Source organism: Oncorhynchus kisutch, linkage group LG19 (assembly GCF_002021735.2).
Source record: "Oncorhynchus kisutch isolate 150728-3 linkage group LG19, Okis_V2, whole genome shotgun sequence".
NCBI lineage: Eukaryota > Metazoa > Chordata > Actinopteri > Salmoniformes > Salmonidae > Oncorhynchus > Oncorhynchus kisutch.
Genome location: NC_034192.2, coordinates 7,141,823 through 7,164,290, shown reverse-complemented (window position 1 = coordinate 7,164,290; position 22,468 = coordinate 7,141,823). Strand labels below are relative to the sequence as shown.

At 42.6% G+C, this 22,468-nt stretch overlaps 1 protein-coding gene across 1 annotated transcript in view; it reads right to left on the bottom strand.

Annotated features, from left to right (window-relative positions):
* LOC109910247 (uncharacterized) overlaps nucleotides 1-1,466 on the bottom strand; it is a 33,567-nt gene extending 32,101 nt beyond the window's left edge. The window contains exon 1 of the mRNA XM_031798228.1: nucleotides 1,316-1,466. The gene's annotated coding sequence lies outside the window, so the exon portion shown is untranslated. The remainder of the gene's footprint in view (nucleotides 1-1,315) is intronic.
* Between the last annotated feature and the right edge of the window lie 21,002 nt (nucleotides 1,467-22,468).

The window sequence follows — 22,468 nt, the reverse complement described above, 5'->3', positions numbered from 1 at the left end:
ATAGTTTGGGGAATGGCACACATAGCCAGTGAAACCTTTGCTTTATCTTATCAAGTGTGAATTATAATGACACAATGATTTTGTGACAATAAAAAAAATTAGGGACCTGATATAGTGACTGCAGAAAAAACAGGTGTCAGATTTAACTGGGGAGCTTCCTCCATGTTTTTATCTAAGAGGCAATTTAATTGGTATCTTTCCAAAACAGTCAATAAAATATAATTCATGACATGATGTCTGAGTTTATCACCAAGATTACTCTAAGGTCAAAGGTCAAAAACCCAAACAGGACAGTACTATAATTTAGGCACAGTCATGTTAGGCTACAGTATCCATGATTTCTATAGTAGATTTGTCTAATAATTTTTTTCTTCACACCTTGTGATGTTTTTCAGGTTCTGTTAGAGGAAAACCCCCTCATACATGGTGTCATTGATTGCTCCAGAGTGTTACAATGGGACAGTTAGACAAAGTTTTGGTCATAAGATCTCCCTCTGTGTTTTTGACCCAGTAGTACTGCTTGTTGGGTTTCAGCATCGCACCATAGCCAGGAGCATCCTTAGCTTGATCTCACCCCAAAGCTGTCACTAAGGAACAGGGTTACCAACGACATAGCGGTGCCAGGCTAAGAATACATCCAAAACACAGCCTAGCCTAGCCTAGCCTAGCCTAACTAGGGTAAAATCTGGGGAAAGCTAACCACAGTTAGGAAATGTAATTTTTAAAGCACATGTTAGTCTGCGAGTGAATAAGACACACTTTTATGACATAGGAAAACACCGGATGGCCGGATAGGGGTGGGTCTGATATTCTACACCTACACCTAATATGACACCAGAGGCTTGAGTGAAAGATGGAGTTTGTGTTCAACACAGAACAAACTCTCTCTTTCATTAACTGTATATTTACGAGTCAGTGGATCAGAGACAGAGTTGGGGGCTTGTCCCCCAATCAAAACCATTGTAAGTCGCTTTGAATAAAAGCATCAGCTAAATGGCATATATTATTGTAATTGTTATATAAAGGCCACCACCACAAGGTTTTGAAAAGGTGCACTACAGACCAACGTAGATATCCTTCTTTGATAACCTCTAATCATTTGAATTCAGTGTTCTATTTTAGGATATTACTTTAATTATTTTCTGATTATGTCTGAAGAACTGTGTTCACAATTTGACCATGATGTTTGTCCATTTTGTTTGGCTGTTGGATGACCACACAGTTGCATAAATATTTACAAATCCATGAGTCACAAATTAAAACATAAAAAAAAAGATTTCTACTTCTACAAAAGTATTATGTCATAATCACTTACCTGATATTCTTGGGTAGGTGTTCTATATTCCAGAATGTTGCTCCTTTTCAGAAGTGAATAACAAAAGTACATCCCAAGAATTGACCACAAACATTACACATCCTCTTACAAACAGTCTAGGGCTAATTCTTCAATGTCATACTCTCCTTCTCACTCTCTCTCTCTTTGTTTCTTAGAGCCCCATCCCTGTGTGTGTTTGTGTTTAAGGCTTATATGAGGGTGGGGGCCAGGGGGAGTTTGGGAGCAGAGGGGTAAGGGGTATGTGTGTCTGAGTGTTGCCGGTGGAGGAAGCACAACGGAGCTATAGAATCTACAGAGCCCAACAGAAAATTCTGCCAAGGGTGGCTGTGTGTGTGTGTGTGTGTGTGTGTGTGTGTGTGTGTGTGTGTGTGTGTGTGTGTGTGTGTGTGTGTGTGTGTGCATCTATAGTTCATGCTGACCTGTGGAGGTGTAACTGATTACTGAAAGTGGGACTGAATGCACTGAACGTTATTTGACCCTGTCCTTAGCACAGAATGTTCAGTTAAGGTCCCTCACCACTACAATACTAGAGCATGAAACAGTGAGTAGACTATTTTACACATATTGATACAAGTATCATCACAGTGAACTTGATGCTCTTGTCTTGATTGTTTTCCTGATACGCCTTGAGCCAGTAAAGAAGCACTGTTCAGTCTGTCATAGAAGTTACTTGCCAAACTCTATGTTTTGATAAGATCAAATGGGTTTGTTTTGTGCCAAGCCCTGCTGTGTGTGTGTAAGTGTGTGTGTGCTATTTTCTGATTATGTCTGAAGAACTGTGTGCACAATTTGACCATAATGTTTTTCCATTTTGTTTTGTTATTGGATGACCACACAGTTGCACTTTTTTTTTTCTCACAAATAAAAACATTTAAAAAATGAATCTACTTCTACAAAAGTATTGTGTCATAATCACTTACCTGATCTTCTTGGGTAGGTGTTCTATATTCCAGAATGTTGCTCCCTTTCAGAAGTGAGGTTTGACCACAAACACTGAAAAAGAAATATCCTCTCACAAATAGTCTCTCTCTCTCTCTCTCTCTCTCTCTCTCTCTCTCTCTCTCTCTCTCTCTCTCTCTCTCTCTCTCTCTCTCTCTCTCTCTCTCTCTCTCTCTCTCTCTCACACACACACACACACACACACACACACACATATATGGCACATTTCCACTGAGGATTTGCCCAAGTGTTTTACCCAAATGCTCAGACCTTTCTGTTTCCCTCTATGCGTGCTGGCACCCATGTCTCACTGGGCCATGGCTCCGGTGGACCTGCTCTGACTTGGAGCCAAAGCAATGCCCTGGGTATCTTTCAGCTGTCATTAACATAACAATGGCTAAGTGAACTTTAACACCTTCTCACAAAGCAAAAGCCTTAAATGATACGTATGTTGTTGATTCTGCTCGCCACAAGTCTCTAGTGTCAAACTCCTGATGGAAACACTGGTGGTACCCTGCTGTGGGGGTAAGTCTAGATGGAAAAACCACCATGAGAGCCCCATCCCTGTGTGTGTGTGTGTGTGTCTTTAATTCCTGTTGACCAGACTGAATACACTGAGTGTTACTTGACCCTGTCCTTGGACAGACTGAACAGTGCTTCTTTACTGGCTCAAGGCCTATCATGAAAACAATGTAATTCCTTTTCCAGTATTGCAGTTGTGATGGACCTTGCTGGACATTCTGTGCTATGCCAAACGCTATGATTTGATAAGATCAAATGGTTTTGTTTTGTGCCAAGCCCTGCCATGTTACTACAGTCAGCTAGCTACACATCTGAGACCTGACAATGTGTGTGTGTGTGTGTGTGTGTGTGTGTGTGTGTGCGCGTACTTGTGTGTCCGTGTGCCTGTGTGTGACAAATGTGTGTGTAGAGGGGAGGTTTAAAGATGAATTTGATTATATTTGGCTGGTTGGGTTTACAAGGAAGGTTAAGAGGATTCAATATTGAACATCATAACGTTGTGACAGAGGTGTAAGGCACTGAAGCACTGAAAGGTCTATGACACTCATATTCAAACAGCATGTTTCTAGCCAGATGGCATACACAGGGGTTAGTTGTAATTATACTGCAGTATGCCATGCAGTGTGCTCTTTTGTAGCATGTACAGATACTACTGCTGTCAAATTTGTCAGTCTTGATCAACTGACCTCTGATCTTGAACTCCCTCTAGTGGATACTCAAAATACTGGTAAAAAATGTTCAGATTGAAAATAACCACACTGATTTCATAAAATAAAAATAAAAACAATCCAAACTCACGACGCGCGGGCCAGGCGAAAGTCCAGGCGAAAGTTCAGATGAAAAGTCATATTACAGTTCGTAGAAAAATGTCAAACGAAGTATAGAATCAATCTTTAGGATGTTTTTATCATAAATCTTCAATAATGTTTCAACCGGAGAATTCCTTTGTCTGTAGAAATGCAATGGAACAGAGCTAACTCTCACGTGAGCACGTGTGATCAGCTCATGCCACTCTGCCAGACCTCTGACTCATTCAGCTCTCATTCCCCCCTCCTTCACAGTAGAAGCATCAAACAAGATTCTAAAGACTGTTGACATTTAGTGGAAGCCTTAGGAAATGCGATATGACCCCATAGACATTGTATATTGGATAGGCATACCTACAAACTTCAGATTTCCCACTTCCTGGTTGGATTTTTTTCTCAGGTTTTTGCCTGCCATATGAGTTCTGTTATACTCACAGACATCATTCAAACAGTTTTAGAAACTTCAGAGTGTTTTCTATCCAAATCTACTAACAATATGCATATATTGCCTGAGTAGCAGGCAGTTTACTCTGGGCACATTATTCATCCAAACTACTCAATACTGCCCCAAGCCATAAGAAGTTAACTGCCTTGTTCATGGGCAGAACAACAGATTTTTACCTTGTCAGCTCGGGATTCAATCCACCAACCTTTCGGTTACTGGTCCAACGCTCTAACCCCTAGGCTACCTGTAGCCCAGGATTAGTCTGGCTGTGGCCGCCATGCTTCACCTGGATCTTCATCTGGATGCTCTGAACACATGAATCATATCACGTGAGTTATGATTGTAATGTAATATGTGGTTATCGTATTGTTCAATATGTGCGTCCATGGCCTTAGGAGGCAAATGAGAATGGTTATGCATGCTTGCTAAGTTATTCAACAGTCACCAAAGGAAACAGAGCCAAGAGGGCCCATAAATAGTAGACCTTTTCCAGAAAGACAGATTTAGGGTTAAGTATGCTTTTGTATACTTTTTAGCCAGTAGTTCTGAAAGCAGTGCTCATGAGCCTAAAGTGGTCCCCGAAAATTGCGTACTACGTCAAATATATGCATGTACAGTGCCTTCGGAAAGTATTCAACATTTTCCACATTTTGTTAGGTTACAGCCTTATTCTAAAATGTATTAAATCAATCTACACACAACACCCAATAATGACAAAGCAAAAACGTTTTTTTTTGACATTTTTGCTAATTAATAAAAAATTAAAATCACATTTACATTAGTATTCAGACCCTGTACTCAGTACTTTGTTGATGCACTTTTGGTAGCGATTACAGCCTCGAGTTTCTCCCATTCTTCTCTGCAGATCCTCTCAAGCTCTGTCAGGTTGGATGGGGAGTGTTGCTGCACAGCTATTTTCAGGACTCTTCAGTGATGTTCGATCGGGTTCAAGTCAGGGCTCTGGCTGGGGCACTCAAGGACATTCAGAGACTTATCCCGAAGCCACTGCTGTGTTGTCTTGGCTGTGTACTTAGGGTCATTGTCCTGTTGGAAGGTGAACCTTCACCCCAGTCTGAGGTCCTGAGCGCTCTGGAGCAGGTTTTCATCAAGGATCTCTCTGTACTTTGCTCCGTTCATCTTTTCCTCGATCCTGACTAGTCTCCCTGCCACTGAAAAACATCCCCACAGCATGATGCTGCCACTACCATGCTTCACCGTAGGGATGGTGCCAGGTTTATTCCAGATGTGATGCTTGGCATTTGGGCCAAAGAGTCCAATCTTAGTTTCATCAGACCAGAGAATCTTTTTTCTCATGGTCTGAGAGTCTTTAGGTGCCTTTTGGCAAACTCCAAGCAGGCTCTCATGTGCCTTTTACTGAGGAGTGACTTCCGTCTGAATACTCTGCCATGAAGGCTTAATTGGTGGACTGCTGCAGATGGTTGTCCTGGAAGGTTCTCCCATTTGCACAGAGGTACTCTAGAACTCTGTCAGAATGACCATCAGGTTTTATTTTTTTTATTTGTTTATTTATTTCCCTTTTTAGGGGGTGGATCAGCTTTAATATTGCGGATAGATTGTTGCCTCCATCAATGTAATTGTCTGCCTAATTTCCAATCCTGTCACACCCTGACCATAGTTTGCTTTGTATTTTTCTATGTTTTGGTTGGTCAGGGTGTGATCTGTGTGGGCATTCTATGTTGGATGTCTTGTTTGTCTATTTCTATGTCTGGCCTGATATGGTTCTCAATCAGAGGCAGGTGTTAGTCATTGTCTCTGAATGGGAACCATATTTAGGTAGCCTGGGTTTCACTGTGTGTTTGTGGGTGATTGTTCCTGTCTCTGTGTTTGCACCAGATAGGACTGTTTTGAGTTTTCACATTTCTTGTTTTGTTAGTTATTTCATGTATAGTTGTCTTTATTAAAAACATGAATAACCACCACGCTGCATTTTGGTCCGCCTCTCCTTCAGATGAAGAAAACCGTTACAAATCCCTCATGTATTTTCTGGGGTAAATACATATATCATACATACACATACATACTTTTTAGAATATGCCTTTATTATTCCCCGCAAACCCTACCACCAGTCCCCCAATTGGAGTAAACTAATAAACAACAACACTTAGGCTTCTACCTTCAGTTTATACATATTAAACACACTTTACAGACACAATCTATTTTACAATAGTTATATTTTGTTTGTTTTTAGTCCTTCCTTTTAGACCATCAGGTTCTTGATCAATGGAAACAGGATGCACCGGAGCTCCACGTTGAGTATCATAGCAAAGGGTCTGTTTCCCTTTGTCATTATGGGGTATTGTGTGTAGATTGCTGAGGATAAAAATAAAAATAAAATACATTTAAGAATAAGAATGTAACGTACATTGTTTTGGGGGAAAAAGTCAAGGTGTCTGAATTTTCTGAAGGCACTGAATGTGCGTTATTGCTCACTCTACTGTATGTACATCTTGCAAGCTGTCGCTCAAATGGCAAGCGGCAAAAGCTCATTGGCTGGAACTCGAATTGCTAGGGGCTGACCCCGCGTGGGGGTAATGTAGGGGAAGTTGCTCTGCACAGCTTCCAGCAAAAAGTCAATTTCAAGCTAGGAATTTTGTGGATAATTGAGTTAAGACAGTAGTTCTGCTCGTAGAACTACACATTGACACATCCAGCTCAAAGCGAGAGGTTTATAACATACTTACTAGTTGGCAAAGTTCCGGAGAGTGTCAACTGAGATTTACCCATCATTTCCCTGAGCGCAAAGCCTTGATTTACCAATCAAATGAGGACTAGCACATATCCGGTTGTGCTACTCAACATGGTGATATTGACTCTGGTCTTGGTCATATGCCAAATGAAGAATATTGACTTGTAATTTGATGATGCCAACCAGAAGTTAAATTGTACTTTTACTAATGGGATACCACAAGCACTTTCTTACTGTATAACAAATTGTGTACTTCATGACCAATATTTTGGTGTCAAAAAGCATTAATTTAAATAAATGTACATAGTACATTTCTAATCATGTCAACTTTATGAGTTACAGTATTCTTTGACAACCTTGTAGGAACATTTATTTAACATTAATGTCTGTCTTTCAGGACAATTTCAGGACATTTTGTATTTTCTGTCCTTAAACAAACAATTTTTTAAAAATTATTACTCCAAAGTAATGTAAAAACTTTACTAGGAGGGGATTATTCATTCAGAACAATGTGGTACAGTACATAGTACATTTCAGATCATGTCACCTTTATGAGTTACAGTATCCTTTGACAACTGTCTATGTACATTATATGACATCAATGTCCATGCCTTTCAGGACATTTTTAGGACAATTGTGTATCTTCTGTCCTTAGGCACACAATCAAACAATTCCTCAGAGCTTAAATATTACATGGGTCAAGGTTCATTGACGTGGGAGGGGGCACAGACAGATTGCCGAGCCAATGGAGATGACTTAGCGAGCATCCTTACCCAAGAGGATTACACAGCATTCCAAAGCATAACAGAGACACAGCAGTATGATATGTGGATCAGACTCTACTGGAAGACTTCTACCAGAATGTGGCAGTGGTCCAATGGGGACCCATTTCCATACCGTGTGTCTGAGCCTCAACTGGGTGCTAGTAACTGCTGCTCCCTGACCCGTCAGGGTCATGAACAGACTGAACACGCCTCCCTGGACAAGATAACTCTTCAGAGAGCAGTCTTCTTTCCACTGGAAGTAAGACTGACATCTTTTATTGAACAGACAGAGAGAGGAAAAGATAGGCAGAGGTTGCATCAGAGGGCACTAGGCTGGATTCAAACCTTTTCTGACATTATAGACATCTGTTCCAGAGGCTGTGGCATTACCACTAGACCAGCCGGGCAACAAGACTGCCATCTTATTGGGGTTGTTGGGGGATATAATACAGGGACAGGGACAGCATTTTAGCCCCAACAGGGTCCCACTACAGCAAACACCGTCACATGTCAGACACAGAGATGCTCCATGTAGCCTACTCCAGCCACCTCTCTCTCCCCACTCTCACTAGGAACAAATGCAAATGTGTGTTCATTTTACATCTGCCCCTGCAATGCCCTCTACTTCTCATCCTGTGTGTCCCTAACCTGCCACAACTCCTCCAGTGCTCTTTCCCCCTCTCTCTCTGTGTGGGTGTATCTGATTGTGTGAGTGGAGTTCCATAATCAAGACCTCTACAAATACTCAGCCCTGCCACTTCCACACTGCCAAATCGTAGCCTCCGCTCATTCCGTCTGCTCTAACTCTGGTCCCTGTCACCAGTCCCTCGTCTCACCAGTCCTGCTTCCCTGCCCTGGACCCCGCCCTACTGCTTCCTTGGATCCGCTCCGGATCTGCTTCACCTGCCCTTACTACCCTTGCCCCAGCCGCAGTTCCTGGTCCCTGCTACCCGCCCGAGCTCCCCCTGGCCTGCACCCCATCCCCCCCCTGCTTTTCAATAAATACCTTGGTTACCTTATCCCAGTCTCCCTGTCTGAGCCTGCACTTGGGTGCAGCTGCTCCACCCCACGTAACCGTTCATGTGGTTTCTATTATGAGATAATCATTCCATACTTGTAGACATAGAATACAGAGGCTTGAACTACACAGTTAAAGAAATGTACAGTCTTTAAAAGAACAGTGGAAGAAAAGCTACCTATTTATGGTAAATAAGCTGAATCCCATTTGAGTGTGTGTTACCATTCCTATGTGTCACAAATGCCAGGAGTGGTGGGTGCAGAGTCAAATACAGAGAGCAGAAGATACTGGGGAAACAGACTTTATTAGGATTCCCAAAACGAACGCCCAAAACGACGGGCGAAAATCAACAGAAAATAGTCCAACCCTACAAAGGGCACAAAACGAACAGGAACACAAACACGCACAACCTGACGAACAGAAAATTCCAGTGAGAGTCTTTGTACTGTTGTGTTTGTTTCCTTAAGTCAGTGTGGGTCTGGATGAAGAGGACCAGCCATGATGATGCAACAGGAGAGGGATGGAATGTCCAAAAAAACTAGAATAGTCAAGCTCTCTGTAAATAATCCTAGTACCGAATAATATTACCGTATATAAATAACATTTTAGTTCAGACAATGCATTTTCTTTAACTATAGATAGCTTTTTGCTCATGAATGAAAAATATGAAAGTACTGTAAATGTATATTAGGATAGATTTAGACATTAATGTTGTACTGTTCTAACAAACTGTAATCCAAGATTTGTTGGTGTATGAATGTAATGTAATTAATGTTTGTTGTACATAAGGGCATTTTGATCAATGAAGAGAAGAGGAATAAAAAGGACATTAGTGACAGATTTTCATAGTGTAAAATTCTTCATATTGATGTTACACACTCACTTATGGATGTAACTGTTGACATTCTTAAATAAAATGTTTGATTTGTGACAATAGTATTACCATTATTTTCACCCTCCAGCAGCTATTAGTCAGAAACACAATCTCATGGATAGCAACGAGTAATCTAACCTAACAATTCAACAACTACCTTATACACACGTGTAAAGGGATGAAGAATATGTACATAAAAATATATGAATGAGTGATGGTACAGAACGGCATAGGCAAGATGCAGTAGATGGTAAAGAGTACAGTATATACATATGAGATGAGTAATGTAAACACAAAAGTGGCATAGTTTAAAGTGGCTAGTGATACATGTATTACATAAAGATGGCAAGATACAGAGGATGGTATAGGGTACAGCATATACATATAAGATGTGTAATGTAGGGTATGTACACATTATATTAAGTGGCATTGTTTAAAGTGGCTAGTGATACATTTTTCCATTATTAAAGTGGCTGGAGTTGAGGCAGTATGTTGGCAGCACCCACTCAATGTTAGTTAACAGTCTGATGGCCTTGAGATATAAGCTGTTTTTCAGTCTCTCAGTCCCTGCTTTGATGCACCTGTACTGACCTCGCCTTCTGGATGATAGCGGGGTGAACAGGCAGTGGCTCGGGTGGTTGCTGTCCTTGATCTTTATGGCCTTCCTGTGACATCAGGTGGTGTAGGTGTCCTGGAGGGCAGGTAGTTTGTCCCCGGTGATGCGTTGTGCAGACCTCACTACAGTTGCCGTACCAGGCGGTGATACAACCCGACAGGATGCTCTCGATTGTGCATCTGTAAAAGTTTGTGAGTGCTTTTGGTGACAAGCCGAATTTCTTCAGCCTCCTAAGGTTGAAGAGGAGCTGCAGCGCCTTCTTCACCACTCTGTCTGTGTGGGTGGACCAATTCAGTTTGTCCGTGATGTGTACGCTGAGGAACTTAAAACTTACTGCCCTCTCCACTACTGTCCCGTCGATGTGGATAGGGGGATGCCCTCTCTGCTGTTTCCTGAAGTCCACGATCATCTCCTTTGTTTTGTTGACGTTGAGTGTGAGGTCATTTTCCTGTCACCACACTCCGAGGGCCCTCACCTCCTCCCTGTGGGCCGTCTCGTCGTTGTTGGTAATCAAGCCTACCACTGTAGTCGTCTGCAAACTTGATGATTGAGTTGGAGGTGTGCATGGCCACGCAGTCGTGGGTGAACAGGGAGTACAGGAGAGGGCTCAGAACACACCCTTGTGGGGCCCCCGTGTTGAGGATCAGCGGGGTGGAGATGTTACCTACCCTCACCACCTGGGGGTGGCCCGTCAGGAAGTCCAGTACCCAGTTGCACAGGGCGGGGTCGAGACCCAGGGTCTCGAGCTTGATGATGAGTTTGGAGGATACTATGGTGTTAAATGCTGAGCTGTAGTTGATGAACAGCATTCTCACATAGGTATTCCTCTTGTCCAGATGGGTTAGGGCAGTGTGCAGTGTGGTTGCAATTGCGTCATCTGTGGGCCTATTGGGGCGGTAAGCAAATTGGAGTGGGTCTAGGGCGTCAGTTAGGGTGGAGGTGATATGGGCCTTGACTAGACTCTCAAAGCACTTCATGATGACGGAAGTGAATGTTGCGGGGCGGTAGTCGCTTAGCTCAGTTACCTTAGCTTTTTTTGGGAAGAGGAACAATGGTGGCCCTCTTGAAGCATGTGGGAACAGCAGACTGGGATAAGGATTGATTGAATATGTCCGTAAACACACCAGCCAGCTGGTCTGCGCATGCTCTGCGGACGTGGCTGGGGATGCAGTCTGGGCCTGCAGCCTTGCAAGGGTTAACAAGTTTAAATGTTTTACTCACGTCGGCTGCAGTGAAGGAGAGTCCACAGGTTTTGTTAGCGTGCCGTGTCAGTGGCACTGTATTGTCTTCAAAGCAAGCAAAGAAGTTGTTTAGTCTGTCTGGGAGCAAGACATCCTGGTGTCACGTTCGTCATAACAATGAGACCAAGGCATTCTTCTTTATTAAAACAAAGAACACTAAACCAACTAACAAAATGACCATGCCTCTAATTACAACAAGTGCTGACATGCAACTACACATAGACAATAACCCACAAAACCAAAATGGAAAATGGCAACCTAAATAGGATTCCCGATAAACGATAAACAGCTGCCTCTGATTGGGAACCAATTCAGGCCACCATAGACCTACATTTACCTAGACAAACCAAAACTCCATAGATATACAAAAAACCCTAGACAAGATAAAAACACACATACCACCCTCGTCCCACCCTGACCTAACCAAAATAATAAAGAAAACAAAGATAACTAAGGTCAGGGCATGACACCTGGTCCGTGATGGGACTGTTTTCTTTTTGTAATCCGTGATTGACTGTAGACCCTGCCACATACCTCTTGTGTCTGAGCCGTTGAATTGCGACAGTACTTACTGACTCTTAGCTTGTTTGATTGCCTTGCGGAGGGAATAGCTACACCTTTTGTATTTGGTCATGTTTCCGGTCACCCTGCCCTGGTTAAAAGCCGTGGTTCGTGCTTTCAGTTTCACACGAATGCTGCCATCAATCCACGGTTTCTGGTTTGAGAATGTTTTAATAGTTGCTGTGGGTACGACATCGCTGATGCACTTGCTAATAAACTCATTCACCGAATCAGCGTATTCGTCAATGTTGTTATCCCAATGAACATATCCCAATCCACGTGATCGAAGCAATCTTGAAGCGTGTAATCAGATTGGTCGGACCAGCGTTGAACAGACCTGAGCACGGGAGCTCCTGTTTTAGTCTCTGTCTATAGGCTGGGAGCAACAAAATAGAGTCGTGGTCAGCGTTTCCAAAAGGAGGGCGGGGGAGGGCCTTATATGCGTCGCGGAAGTTAGAATAACAATGATCCAGGGTTTTACCAGCCCTGGTAGCACAATCAATATGCTGATAGAATTTAGGGAGTCTTGTTTTCAGATTAGCTTTGTTAAAATCCCCAGCTACAATGAATGCAGCATCAGGATATGTGGTTTCTAGTTTACTTCAAATAAAGTTTGATCAGGGCCTTGGATGTGTCTGCTTGGGGGGGAATATATGCGGCTGTGATTATAATCGAAGAGAATTCTCTTGGTAGATAATGCAGTCGACATTTGATTGTGAGGAATTCTAAGTCAGGTGAACAGAAGGACTTGAGTTCCTGTATGTTGTTATGATCACACCACGTCTCGTTAATCATAAGGCATACCCCCCCACCCCTTTTCTTACCAGAAAGATGCTTTTTCTGTCGGCGCGATGCGTGAAGAAACCAGCTGGCTGTACCGACGCCGACAGTGTGTCTCGAGTGAGCCATGTTTCCGTGAAGCAAAGAACGTTACAGTCTCTTATGTCTCTCTGGACTGCTACCCTTGTTCGGATTTCATCAACCTTGTTGTCAAGAGACTGGACATTGGCGAGTAGAATGCTCTGGAGCGGTGCGCGATGTGCCCGTCTCCGGAGCCTGACCAGAAGACTGCTTCCTCTGCCCCTTTTACGGCGAGGTTGTTTTGGTTCGCCGGCTGGAATCCGATCCATTGTCCTGGGTGGTGGACAAAACACAGGATCCGCTTCGGGAAAGTTGTATTCCTGGTCGTAATGATGGTGAGTTGACGTTGCTCTTATATCCAGTAGTTCCTCCAGACTGTATGTAACAAAACCTAAGATTACCTGGGGTACCAATGGAAGAAATAACACGTAAAAAAACGAAATACTGCATAGTTTCCTAGGAGCGTGAAGCGAAGCGGCCATCTCTGTCGGCGCCGGAAGTTTAGGGTTAATACCACTACAGGGGGAAGACTGGCATGAAAATTATGAACTGAGATTTACTCATCATTTCCCTAAGCACAAAGCCTTCACTTACCAATCAAATGATGAGCAGGACTTTTGTCTAATATTCAGTTGCAGAACAGCCTCAATTCGTCGGGGCATGGAATCTACAAGGTGTCGAAAGCAGGGGATGCTGGCCCATGTTGACTCCAATGCTTCCCACAGTTGTGTCAATTTGGCTGGATGTCCTTTGGGTGTTTAAAGGCACTTACATGTTTTGCCTTGCCTATTCACCCTCTGAATGGCACACATACACCATCCATGTCTCAATTGTCTCAAGGCTTAAAAGTCCTTCTGTAACATGTGTTCTCTCCATCTATACAGATTGAAGTGGATCTGATAAGTGAGATCAATTATAACTTTCATCTGGATTCACCTCGTCAGTCTATGTCATAGAAAGAGCAGGTGTTCCTAATGTTTTGTACACTCAGTGTATAACTTCACGGTGATTTGAACTCTCGTCTTGGTCATATATGCAAACCAAAGAATAGTAAGTTGTAATTTGATGATGCCAACCATACATTGTAGTGTTTATGTAAAGTATTTAGTAAATGTTGATCTTAGGTCATGTTGATCCTACATAATCTTAACAATTATTTTATACAATGGGCCTCAGGATCTCGTCATGGTATCTCTGTGCATTGAAATTGCCATTGATAAATGCAATTGTGTTCGGTGTCCGTAGCTTATTCTTGCCTATACCATAACCCCACCGCCACCATGGGGCACTCTGCTCACAACATTGACATCAGCAAACTGCTCGCTCACACAACGCCATACGTCTGCCATCTTCCCGGAACAGTTGAAGCCGAGATTAATCCGTGAAGAGCACACTTGTCCAGTGTGCCAGTGGCCATCGAAGGTGAGCATTTGCCAACTGAGGTCGGTTATGACACCGAACTGCAGTCAGGTCAAGATCCTGGTAATGGATGACGAGCACGCAGATGAGCTTCCCTGAGACGGTTTCTGACAGTTTGTGCATAAATTCTTCGGTTGTGCAAACTCACAGTTTCATAAACTGTCCGGGTGGCTGGTCTCAGATGATCCCGCAGGTAAAGGAGCCGGATGTGGTCTGATTACATGTGGTCTGTGAGGCCGGATTGCGTTGGAGGCAGCTTATGGTAGAGAAATGAACATTCAATTATCTGGCAACAGCTCTGGTGGATATTCCTGCAGTCAGTATGCCAACTGCACGATCCCTCAAAACTTTAGGGGTCTGTGGTATTGTGTTGTCTGACAAAACTGCACAATTTAGAGTGGCCGTTTATTGTCCCCAGCACAAGGTGCACCTGAGTAATGATCATGCTGTTTAATCAGCTTCTTGATATGCCACACCTGTCAAGTGGATGGATTATCTTGGCAAAGAAGAAATACTCTTTAACAAGGATGTAAACAAATTTGTGCACAAAATTTTGTGCTTATAGAGCATTTCTGGAATCTTTATTTCAGCTCAAAATACATGGGACCAACACTTTACATGTTGCGTTTATGTTTTTGTTCAGTATAATATGACCCCACTGTAGAAAGGGGATACTTCATGGACGCGGTGGTGTTATCTGTTTTGCTCTATGACCCTCACATGTGTCTAAATGATCCATGGTATGACCTTCTTAAAATAATTCCATATATCAGTTTAGAACCCCCCTTCCCCAACAGGTTAGACATTTAAGAATTTTAAATGATACTAACAATATATCAAATTATTATGACATATTATGCTACAACATATTTATTACAGATAATTTACTCAATGCACATAAGTGGACTCTCCCTTTCAGGTTGTTTGATTTACCATATAGGGACATAAACACAGTCTTGGTGGGTCCATGTCGATTAAAGCAGCCCCCCACACCATTCTGATTCAGAGGGGTTGGGATAATTGTGGAAGACACATTTCAGTTGAAGGCATTCAGTTGTACAACTGACTAGGTATCCCCCTTGCCCTTTCCATTTCACTCTTTCTAGAAGGTTCTTTCAGCAAGACAATAGGGAGGAGGCTTGATGATGTTGACTGACACAAGGGTGTGTTCAAAGGAGGAGGAGAGCAGATCCTCTTTATAAACACTCCAGCTACAGTACTTCTCCACCTGTCTGCTCATCAAAACCAAACAAGCCTTGGAGAGAGAGAGAGGAGGAGCCAAAAAGGTATGCTTAATTTTACTTTTACTAATGGGATATTACAAGCACTTCATCACTGTATAACATCTTATATCATGACTGACATGTTGGTGTCAAAAAGCATTATTTTAAAGTTAGTTCATCTGGATTCACCTCGTCAGTCTATGTCTTGGAAAGAGTGGGTGTTCCTAATGTTTTGTACAGTGTACATTTCCATGGTGATTTGAACTCTCGTCTTGGTCATATGCAAACCAAAGAATAGTAAGTTGTAATTTGATGATGCCAACCATACATTGTAGTGTTTATGTAAAGTATTTTGTAAACGTTGATCTTAGGTCATGTTGATCTTACACGATCTTAACAATTATTTTATAAGATATTATACCCCTATTGTCTATTGATGCACCAGTGATTCGATTCAGGCAACATAATCAAAAAATCCCCATCAAAATCTGTCAGTTTAAGCTAGAGATATTTGTTTATTTGCATGGCCTGCGTCTCAATCCTCCTTCTCCGCCTATATCACACTTCCATATCTGTGGTGGAAAGTGGCAGAGCTACAGCCCTGTTTGTCAGTCCAGGAGACATCCTGAAAATCGGTCTTCTCATGAAAAATGTCTGTAGCATCTGAACGGTTAGGCCTACAACCAATTGGACCACTCTATAGAAAGGGGAGACTCTCATGAACACAATGTTCTTTTGCTCTATGACCCCCATATTGATTGTGGCTTGTAGAATGTTGTCCCTACTCCTCTTCAATGGCTGTGCGTAGTTGCTGGATATTGTCGGGAACTGGAACACGCTGTCGTACACATCAATCCAGAGCATCCCAAACATCTCAATGGGTGACATGTCCGGTGAGTATGCAGGCGATGGAAGAACTGGGATATTTTCAGCTTCCAGGAATTGTGTACAGATGGTGGCGGATGCGACATGGGGCCGTGCATAAGGTGATGGAACATAAGGTGATGGCGGCAGATGAATGGCACAACAATGGGCCTCAGGATCTCGTCAAATTGCCATATATAAAATGCATTATTTTAAAGTTATGTAGTAAATATGTTTAGTTTGGATCACAGTGGCTCTCATAATGGGATATTTATCAAGCACAAAACAAGTCAGAAAATGTGTTTTGTTGCTGCATATGTAAACTGAAACAGCATACTAGCAATCATTTTATCAAATCACTAATCACTTGATCAATGACATACAGTACAGTTTGTTTCTATTCTATACGGGCCAAGTAAAAAAAAAAGGAAATCTGCCTGCAAAATATATTGTTTTACTTAAATATTCAACGGAGCATTAATTTCTGATCAGTCCTTAGTCCGAAATAACTTTTGGTTCACACGTCTGCAGCTAACCCCACTACAATGACACACAATATTATGTATCACTGACATTAATATCTTTATGCGTTTGAGTTTAAGTTTATTAGATTTTTTTACAGGGCACATTAATCAACGTTTCAGTAAAAGTTCCGGTTTTAGCCAGTCGGCTAATTTTCAACCGCAGTCTCTGGGCAGGTTATTAAAAACAATTACAATAATAGACAATAGCAACATAGGACAAGCAATACATAGCATACAGACATAGCAACATGGAACAAAAAGCAGCAAAACAAAATTCATAAAAGCAACAAAGTGTTTCCACACCTCACAAGCTACAGACAACATGGAAAGCGGCAACACACAGCTAGGGACCATGTTCACAAATCCGATTGACCTTTAGCCATGTCTTCAAGCACTGAAAGTGAAAGTGAAAGTGAAAGTGTGAAAGTGTGATATGTGGTGCAGTTATGTGTGTCTGTTGGCAGTGTATTCCAGACATGGGAAGCTCTCACAGAGAAAACGGATTTACTAAAGGTGCTTTTCCTTAAGGGAACTATACAGTCACCTCTCATGGCAGACCTTGTGGATCTACTGCCATATGTTTGGGTTTTCTGTTTAACAAAAATACTGAGTGGAGGGGGAGCCAGGCCATTTAGGATATTGAATACAAGACATTCGTCGTTGTATTGCACAAGATTTTCCCAACTCAGGAGCTCATGCTTTCTGAGGATGTAACAGTGATGATGGCTATTGGGCTTCCTATCAAGCACTTTGAGAGCCAGACTGAATAGGTCTTAATGTTGTACAGCAAGCTTGGGCCCAACTAGTCAAGCAGTATGTTAAGTGGGGAAGTATCATAGATTTGAAATACAGTTTTGCTACCTCTGTAGTCAAACAATTTTGTATAAATCTGAAATTAGCTAGGTTGAATTTGGTTATTTGAATGACCTTTTTCACATGCTTTTTAAAAGAGACGTTGGAATCAAGTATGATGCCAAGGTACTTAAAATCAGATAGCACCTGGAGCTTCTCCCCTGACACATAGAAATCTGTCTCAGTAGCATCTGTTGCCCTCTTTGTAAAGAACATGCAAACAGTTTTTTTCACATTGAGATGCAAACACGAGTCACTGAGCCACTTTGTAACCTGGACTTCTTGTGCAGCTTGTTGTTTGCTCTTTGCATGCACATATATCACTGTATCATCTGCATACATTTGAACTTCAGACCCAGTACAGACAGAAGGCAGATCATTAATGTACAGGCTGAACAGGAGGGGCCCCAGTATTGACCCTTGGGGCACGCCCACATCATAGCTAAGAGTGGGCGACAGCTCATTGCTCACTCTGACACACTGAGTTCTGCCTTCAAGGTATGATTTCATCCATCTCAAGGCATCGGGGGAAAAGTTGAACTTGGACAATTTTGTGATGAGAATCTCATGGTTAACAGTATCAAAAGCCTCCCTTACGTCCAGAAACACAGCCCCAACAACGCCCCCTTTGTCCATCTTGGACTTCACATTTTCCAGAAGAAAGCAGTTGGCCGTTTCTGTGGAGTGTTTCGCTCTGAAGCCAAACTGCATGGAGTGTAATGTGAAGGGGCTGTTGTTGAGGTGGGCAATCAGTTGTTCTACTACACACTTTTCAACAACCTTTGACACCACAGGTAGTATACTAATGGGCCTGTAGTCACTCACATCAGCAGAGTCACCTGATTTAAAGATGGCCATTATTATGGCTGACATCCATACCCTTGGAAACACCCCGAGACCAATAGATGTGTTGGTGACCTTAGTAATGGGGCCAATGAGTGACTCTTTGTAGTTTTTAAGAAAGGTAGAGTCCAGCCCAAACACATCTTTGGCTTTAGAGTTTTTTTGTGAGCTAATCACCTTGTTCACTTTTGACTCAGAAACTCCCCTATGATGAAGACAGGTTGAGCATCATTTACTAGCACTTAGCCCAAGAAACCAGTGGAGGGGTTCTGTGTCAGTACCCTGACAGAGACAATAAAGTAGGAATTGAAGGTTATTGCTAATTCGACTGCATCCTGTGTTAGATTGTTATTCACCATGATTTCTAGTCTTTTTGCAGTGTTACTATGGTCTTTCCCTGTTAACTTTTTTAGATTCTCCCAGATCAGTTTAGAATTTCCCTTTGCTTCACCAATTATGTTAATAAAAAAGTTTGCCTTGGCCTGTCTGATTTCTTTCATCACCTTATTTCTCAACATGGTAAACTTACGTCTGTCATGCTCTAATTTGGATCTTAGGGCTATTTTTAGAGCATAATCTCGTTCTTTCATCAATTTCCAGGTTTCTCCATTTGGCCAGGTATGGATTAGATTTTCTTTAGGAAACCATTTATTGTAGTCTGGATTGTGGATAGAAAAACTTGACTATCAGCTTCCACGTCTGTATAGGACAAGAGATCAATCCAGTTAATTCCCTTAATTATGTTTTCAAAATTCACTCTTAGGTATTCTTAGTTGATCCGGCTTTCTAACAGTAGAGAGGTTAAACCTGCTCTTAGACAGCTTTCTGGCTATAAGTGTTAGATTATGATCAGATAGCCCAGTAACCATACTGAATGATTTAGTCACTCTCTCTGGTTTATTACTGAACACCAAATCAATCTGTGTTTTAGAGCAACAAGTCACCCTGGTTGGCCCTTTAACTAGCTGTGTAAGGTCAAAGGTATTAGTGTCCGTTTGAGTGTTTTCCTACAAAACTTGTCTTCATAATTAATGTTAATATCTCCTCTTTCCCAAAGTCACTTTCCCTAAGCATGTTACTAAACTGATCAAAAAACACACTTTTGGTGGAAGGTGGCCTATACATTCCAATAAGCGTAAAAGACATTTGGGGAGAGAGTGTAACGTTCAGGCCAATACATTCTAGTTCATTATCACATGACCACTCAATTTGTTTACATCGGATATGTTCTTTAATGTAAATCATCACACCTCCTCCTCTTCCTTCAATCCTGTCTCTCCTGAAAACATTGTAGCCAGGCACAATCACAGCAGCATATAGAGAGGTTTTATGGAGCCACGTCTATGAGAGGCAGAGGAAGTCAAGGTTGGAGTCTGTGAGTAGATGTTGAATTTGATCACTTTTTGAAATGACACTACGAATGTTCAAGTGCCCCCCTAGTAGTCCCTTGGGCTTAGCTCGTGGGTCCCAGATGACTCGAGAGTGATTGACACATTGAAAAAAGTTACATTTTCTGTGTTTTCTGACTGCTGGGTTTAGGCCATTTTGTTTCGTTTTGATTAGGGGCAGTTTCAGAAGCGCAATTAACAAACCCTCCCGCCTGCACTGGATGCGGGGAACTAATTAAAACAGCTTGCCAGAAGCAGAGTCAGGGATCGCATATAGCGACTTGGGTATGTTTGAAGAGTCCAAATCTATCCTGGAGCCGGGTGAGTTGAGAGAAACCATGTGACCATAGCACTCACCCACTTCCACAGCGGTGACAATCAGTGGACGAGGCAATCCACCGCTTTCCACTCCGGTGCGTATCGCTGTCTCGGGGATGTTGGGCCCAGGATTGAGTTGCACATCCCCGGAGAGCAGGAGGGTAGTGAACAGGTAGTTTAACAGTTTCCGATAAATGTTGGACTTGTGTTTGTTATGCCTAAGCGGTTCAGTGGAATAGGGAGCGAGATAGACTTGGCCATTATTCAGAACATTATGGTATGCTGTGTACTGTCCGCTCCCGTGGAACGGTGAACCAATGTGTTTGGTGTTGATATTCTCCGGCAGTAGATTTGTGTCATGCCAGCAAGGACGCACTGAGATTATCAGTAGAGCAGCTACATAACTGACAATCATGGCAAAGTACTGGAGATAAAACACATAATTGTGATAAAATTGGATAAAATTACAGCATTCGAATGAGAAGCGGCACCTGCCGCACGACCCTGTCTTCCGTCCGCCATCTTTAATGATGCCTCATTAGAAATATTTGTTCCAGAGGATGCAGAGGAAGAATTTGAGCAACATTTTTTCCTGTTAAAGGTGACAGGCACTTGTCAAGTTAGTGCTGAAATCACTAAAAGCATTCAAAACAACATATGAATATTTAAAAGCATCACAACACAACAAACTGTTAAAAGAAATTTGGAGGACAAAAGGTGGAGGAGAAAGGTTGAATCAAGTCACTTCAGTCACTCGTTCATTGTCAAATGAGCCAAAGTATCATACTCTATTTGCCTAGTTAAATCCACTGGCTATATCCATGGCACCCAGAACCAAATCATCTACTCAATGTTAAGGCTGTCACGAGATAATTATTTTTTTCCCTGGGATTTCCAATTGGTAGATATAGTCTTGTCTCATCGCTGCAACTCCCGTACAGACTCAGGAGAGATCCGAAACACGACCCCGCCAAGCCACGCTGCTTCTTGACACACTGCTCGCTTAACCTGGAAGCCAGCCGCACCAATGTGTCATAGAAAACCCCATTCACGGGAGCACGTGATGCCGTGGAGCTGAGCAGACGTTGACAAACCGAGCTCTTCAAAGTTATTTTATTTTTACCAAAATAACAACGTTGAAACAATATTCTGACATCAGCTGATAAATTGTCAAGTACTTACCTTCCCAAAGAGCCATGGACCTCCGACCGAGAGGCAAGAAGGACAACCAAAACGTTGTTGATTCCCAAGATAACGATAACGCTACAGCTAGCAAGATTAGCATTAGCCCTCATAACTCAGACGACAGTTCCAGACCGTTGCTCTCAGCAGCCTCTTGCGAGCCTGCCGACATGCTGGCTACTCTCCTCCGGGAAATTCAGGATGGTAACAGAGGTCTTTCTCTGAAAATTGATAAGAAATCGGCTGAACTCCATTCTTCCATTAACGACCTGAAATCCTCCATGAATGATCTCCTTTTGAGAACGACTGAGGCAGAGTTGCGCATTAGCACAGTTGAAGATACCATCGCTAGACATGACCAGGTCTTGATACAACTGCAAAAGGACCATGCCTACCTCAAAAACAAGATCAGAAGATCAGAAGGAGAACCAGAGTAGACATAGTAATATCCGTGTGGTGGGATTGAAAGAGGACAGCGAGGGCCGTGACCCGGTCAGTTTCTTCACTCAATGGATCCCGGAGGTCCTAGGCATAATCAACTTCACCAAGCCGCTGGAAATCGAACGCGCCCACAGAACATCAGCGCCGAAACCCCGGCCAGATGAGCCCCCACGAGCCGTCCTGATCAGGTTCCTCCGTTTCCAAGACAGAGAGAAGATACTGCAACTCGCAAGAGCCAAAGGGGATATCACCATCGATGGAAAGAGGGTCAGCCTATTCCCAGATATGAGCGCGGATCTCGCCAGACGTCGCAAGCAGTTCAGACCTGCCGCCAAAGCACTGAAGGAGAAGAACATCACCGGCTACCTCATCCACCCTGCGCGGATGAAAGTTCAGTACAAAGGCCGAAGCCATCTCTTCAACACACCGGGAGAAGTGCACACTTTTCTCAAAGAACTGAGCAACGTCTGAGCCAGGACGGTCTCTCTGGGGGATAAAATGCAGTTTGTTTGTTTTCTCTTATCCGGATTGAACTGCTGGTATCTCCTGGTCACTATAATTGATTTGTACATTTTCAACTAACCGTATCTTTCCGGGGTGAGTTCTATTACATTTACAGGAGAGTATATTTTGGTTTAGTCCATATCCACTGGGCGAAGCAATAAGTGGGCTTAGGCCCACTGCTTTCCCCCTCATTTATGTTAATCTTTCAAAAAGAGATTCA